The sequence below is a fragment of the Gracilinanus agilis genome, chromosome 4 (genome assembly GCF_016433145.1).
Source record: "Gracilinanus agilis isolate LMUSP501 chromosome 4, AgileGrace, whole genome shotgun sequence".
NCBI classification, from domain to species: domain Eukaryota; kingdom Metazoa; phylum Chordata; class Mammalia; order Didelphimorphia; family Didelphidae; genus Gracilinanus; species Gracilinanus agilis.
In genome coordinates this window covers 434,157,103-434,162,981 of record NC_058133.1, presented here as the reverse complement: position 1 = coordinate 434,162,981, position 5,879 = coordinate 434,157,103, and positions in this window count along the sequence as shown.

Sequence of the window (5,879 nt, the reverse complement as noted above, 5' to 3'; positions counted from 1 at the left end):
GCCATATTCCCTCCAGCATTCATTACTCTCCCCTTCTTTCATTTTAGCCAATCTGCTAGGTGTGAGGTGATACCTCAGAGTTGTTTTGATTTGCATTTCTCTAATTATTAGAGATTTGGAACACTTTCTCATGTGCTTATTGGTACTTTTGATTTCTTTACCTGAAAATTGCCTATTCATGTCTCTTGCTCATTTTTCAATTGGGGAATGGCTTGATTTTTTTTATACAATTGATTTAACTCCTTGTATATTTGAGTAATTAGACCCCTGTCAGAGTTTTTGGTTATAAAGATTTTTTCCCCAATTTGTTGTTTCCCTTCTGATTTTGACTACATTGTTTTTGTTTGTACAAAAGCTTTTTAATTTAATATAATCAAAACCATTTAATTTACATTTTGTAATTTTCTCTAACTCTTGCTTGGTTTTAAAGTCTTACCGTTCCCAGAGATCTGACAAGTATACTATTCTGTGTTCACTTAACTTATTTATAGTTTCCCTCTTTATATTCAAGTCATTCACCCATTCTGAATTTATCTTGGTTATTTTTTTATTTTAATAGCAATTAATAGGAAAGATAAATGCCCCTGTGGCCATCACTGCCCCCCTGGATCACTGCAGCACCCACCAGGGGGAGGTGGCACCCACTTTGGCAATCACTGTCTTATAGTATAATAGTACTCTAACACAATAATATACCACAACTTATTCAACCATTCCCCAGTTCATCTCTTCAATTTCCAATTTTTTTATACAAATATTTCCTTTTTCTTTTTCCTTTGATTTCTTTGGGATATTAACCTTGTAGTGGTATTGCTGGAGGCAGTTACATGACTCAGTGGATAGAGTGTTGGACTTGGACCCAGGAAGACCTGAGTTCAAATCTGATCTCAGACCTTACTAGCTATGTGACCCTAAGCAAGTTACTTAACTTTTTTTTTTTTTTTGCTTTAATCCACTGGATAAGGAAATAGCAACCACTCCAGTATCTTTGCCAAGAAAAGAAAGCAGGATTGGTATACTAACTTCACAGGATCATGAAAAGTTGGACATGACTGAATGTCAAACAAATAATATTTCTGGGTCAAAGGGTATGCACAGTTTTATAGGCCTTTGGTTATGGTTCCAAATTATTCTCTGGAATGGCTGGATCAGGGAGCCAAGATGGAAGCTTAGTAGCAGCAAAAACTGAAACTGCTCTGACAATCCTTCCAAACCAATCTTTAAAAAGCACCTCAAAATGACAGGAGTCAAAAATGAAAAAGACAGTGAAGGGGCTCTCTCACTGAACTCAACTTGAAAAATAGGCAGAGAGAGTTGATTTTCATGGAATAAGAGAGAACTGAAAGCAAAAAAGCACATAGAGGAGTGCTGGCATTACCCCCCCCCCAAAACCCCCATCTACTATACCAGATTCTAAATCTGAGCATTGACCAACTTCAGGATCCTGGGACCTAGGATTCACCAACAAAAGAGCACCTCAGACCCTTGAAGTCTCAAGTCCTGGCACCAGCCTGCAATGAGGCCCCAAAGTCCATAGCACTGGGCCCTTTCAAGCCTGCACTGCTTCAATGAAGACCTAACTACAGGGCAAAATAGCTCACAGTGTGGAGCCCTGCAAGCCAGCAGCAGAGGAGACAGAATCATCAGCTTTCAGAATTCCTAGTCCACAGCAAAAGAAAGTCCTCTCAAAAATTTCTACAGTGACAAAGAGTAATGTACATAATCAATAGGGATGGTGAGATCCAAACAACCACCTGCAAAACTTTAAAGAAAAATAGAAATTGGTCCCAAGTGCTGGAAGAACTCAAAAAGCAATTAAAAAATCAAATAAGACAAGTTAAAGAAATGAAGGTAATAGAAAAAGAAAATAACAACTTAAATAGAAAATTTGGTCAACTGGAAAAAGAGGCACAAAAATCCATTGAAGAAAAGGGTTCCATGAAAAGTAGAATGGACCAAATGAAAAGGAAGGGTAAAAAGGTCATGGAGGAAATTCAGTCTTTAAAAATTAAAGTTGAGCAAATAGAAGCTAATAACCTCACAGACATCAAGAAACAATAAAGCAAAATCAAAAGAATAAAAAATAGAAGAAAATATGAATTATCTTATTGAAAAAACAATTAATTGGCCTAGAAAATAGACCAAAAGAGACAATTTAAGAATGATTGGATTACCTGAAAGTCATGACCAGAATGCCTGGACCAGTTCACAATTCTACCAATAGTGCCTTTATGTCCTATTTTTCCATATCCCCTTCCAGAATCTGTCAGTTTCCTTTTTTATTATGTAATCCAATTTATGGGTGTGAGGTGGTACTTCAGAGTTGTTTTGATTTGAATTTCTCTAATTCTTAGGCACTTAGAGCATTTTTCATGTGACTATTGATAGCTTCCATTTCTTCTTCTAAAACTTTGTATATATATCTTTGACCATGTATCAATTGAGAAATTTTATAAATTGGGCTCTGTTCTCTATGTATTTGAGAGACAAAACCTTTGTCAGAGAAATTTGCTGTAAAATTTTCCTCCAAATTTCCTCCTTTTCTTTTTGATTTGGATGTATCGATTTTGTTTAAGCAAAAAATTTTAAATTTCACATAATCAAAATGACCCATTTTGCCTCCTGTGATCCTCTCTATCTTTTGTTTATTTATAAAACTCTTCCCTTAGCTATAGACCAGACAGATAAGATTTTCCAGATACTTGCAAGTCATATATATCACAATAGTGTACCCATTTTGGCCTTATCTTGGTATATAGTGTGAGATATTGGCCTATGTTTAGTTTCTGCCCAATAATTTTTTCAGTTTTCCTAACAGTTTTTATCTAATAATGAGTTCTTGCCTCAGTAGCTTGGATCTTGAGTTTATCAAACACTAGTTTATTTTGGTTATTTACAGTTGTATGTTGTATACCTAATTTATTCCTTAGCTAACCACAGATAAACTTATTTTTTAGCTCAGAGATCCCAAAGCTAGGCTTATGTCCTAAGGAAGTCAAAGACAGTAGAAAACTCACAGACAACAAATATTCACAGTAGCACTTTTTGGTGGTACCAAAGAACTGAAAGTAATGTAGATGCCTGTTGATTGGGGAATAACTAAACATTTTTAAGAATAATTTTTATTTTTTATATTCTATACTTGACAAACACCAATTAACATGAAATTCCCATATTCACAGAAGAGAAAAAGAAGCTTGTCTATGAAACCACTAATCTCCATTACAAATAACTTGCCCTTGTTTTTTAAAGCATATAATGAATTCAACATGTTTGTTTTTAAGTATGAATTATCTGTGTCTGCTTCTAAAAATACTTTTGTTCTTTTCTGGTTCTTAAAAAATATTTCAATGACCATCTTAGTTCTTTCTCTTCTTTTTTTAAATTCATCTTTTAAAGTCATCATTCAAATTCAGCTTTTAAATTCATCTCTTTCCCCATACCTGCATCCCAAATTAAAAAAAAAATAACAACTGACCTTCCCAGGTGACAAATAAACATAATTAAGCACAACAAACCCACAAGTTGGAATGGTTAGCCAAGTTGGAATGCATGAAAATAGTAAGAAATTGCTGGACTTTAAGAAAAAAATAATATGAAGAACTAAGAAAAGTATGGGTAGACTTACATATGAACTAATGCAGAGTGGAGTAAACAGAACCAGGAAAACATACACAATATGGTCATAGAAATACCAAAAATCTAAAACTGGATTTTGTGTAATTATAATAACCAAGTTTGGCTCCAAGGAAGAGATGAGAAAATGCACCTATTGCTTTCCTTTGAAGAGGTGGGGGCTACTGGGTGTGAATACTGTATATACTGTTAGACTTGATTTTTATGTTCGTTTTACTGGCCTGCTGTTTTCTACTTATTCTTTTTTGTTTGTTTTTGAAAGGATTGACATTCTGGCTAGAGGAGGAGGGAGGAAAAAATGTTTGGAAAGAAATGATATAAAAACAAAAGACCTCTATTTTTTTTTAAAAAGAGATGTTGATTTTCTCTCAGAGGATAACAAGTTTAAAGAGAAGCCTTGGAATCTAACAGATTGGAACATGAGTATTGTTGTTTAGTTGTTTCAGTCATGTCTGATCCTTTGTAACCCTATTTGGGATTTTCTTGGCAAAGATACTAGAATGGTTTGCCATTTCCTCCTCCAACTCATTTTCCAGATGAGGAACCTGAGGTAAAGAGGGTCAAGTGACTTACCCAGGATCACACAGCTATTAAGTGTCTGAGACTTGATTTGCACTTTGTTTTTCCTGACTCCAGACCTGGCATTCTATCCAACTTTATCTGACCAGAAGTTAGTGGGTAGAACTTTGAAACTCAGAATTTCTGTGGTTTCTCTTCTGATTTGTTTTCCTGTCTTCTAGACAACCGTGAGGGGAATAGGCCATTGCTTCTGTCCTTTATAACCTTTCTCTCTCTCTCCTCTCTCTCTCTCCTCTCTTCTCTTCTCCTCTCCTCTCTTCTCTTCTATTTTCTTTTCTTTTCTTTCCTTTTTCCTTTTTTCTGTTTTCTCTTCTCCTCTCTTCTCTTCTCCTCTCCTCTCTTCTCTTCTATTTTCTTTTCTTCTTTCCTTTTTCCTTTTTTCTGTTTTCTCTTCTCCTCTCCTCTCCTTTCCTGTCCTGTCCTCTCCTGTCCTGTCCTCTCTCCTCTCCTCTCTTCTCCTCTCCTCTCCTCTCCTCTCCCCTCCTGTCCTCTCCTGTCCTCTCCTCTCCCCTCTTCTCCCCTCCCCTCTTCTCTTTTCTCTTCTCTTTATTCTCTTCTCTTCTCTTTCTTCTCTTCTCTTCTCTTCTCTTCTCTTCTCTTCTCTTCTCTTCTCTCTCTCTCTCTCTCTCTCTCTTTCTTCTTTCTCTCTTTCTCTCTCTCTCTCTCTCCTCCTTAAACCTTCTCTGGGAAGAGAATCAATGAATGATCCTTCGTATTCTTTTTTCTCTCTTCTAGGAGTTAGGAATTGTGTATGTCCTCGTGTCAAGTCAGGCTAGGCTAGGCAAAGGACAGGAACTAATTGCAATCCTTTGCCATCTACTTTCTAGGAATAATTGTCTTCATTAGGATTATTTTTTAATAACTGTCTTTAGCAGATGAAGCTAGGTGGCACAGTGGATAGAGCATCAGACCTGGAGTCAAATCCAGCCTTAGATACTAGCTATGAGCAAGTCATTTAACCCTGTTTGCTTCAGTTTCTTCATCTGTAAAATGAGCTAGAGAAGGAAACAGCAAACCACTGTACTATCTTTGCCAAGAAAACTCCAAATGGAATCACAAAGAGTTGAACAATGTGTGAAAACAACTGAACAACAACAAAACAGAGGCAACAGAGTGGATGGGGGGCTGAAAATGAGTCCAAATCCAAATGCTTCCCCTGGTCTATACTGGCTATGTGACCTTGGACAAATCACTTCATCTGTCACTTCTCAGGGCAACTCTCTAAGAGTATTGATTGCAAAGAAAATACCAACCTGTATCAGTAGAGCGAATTTCCTCATCTGGGAAATCTCTATACAAATGAAATCACAGGGTCCGGTCCTTATTCCTATTTCTGTTTTCATCATAGGAATGATTGCCTTTACTTATTTTTGGGTGGGTAGGAGAGAATTTCAACTTCCATACACTCTCATGGCCAGTGCCTAGGAGATCTGGCTCTTGACATATTTGGGATGCAAAAAGGATCAATATCAGCCTCCAGTAATGTTAGTCTAAAGATAACAGTGTTAAATGTTTATCTGGCTTTCTTTCCATTTTTGGTCTTCAAAGCAGAACTGCAGCTCTCTGACTTTACAGTGTAAGCAAAGAAACTTGGATTAGGGTCAGAGAGGTAAGTGGTCTTGCTTAAGAAAAACAGCATGTTCCTGATTCTATGTCTTTTAAAA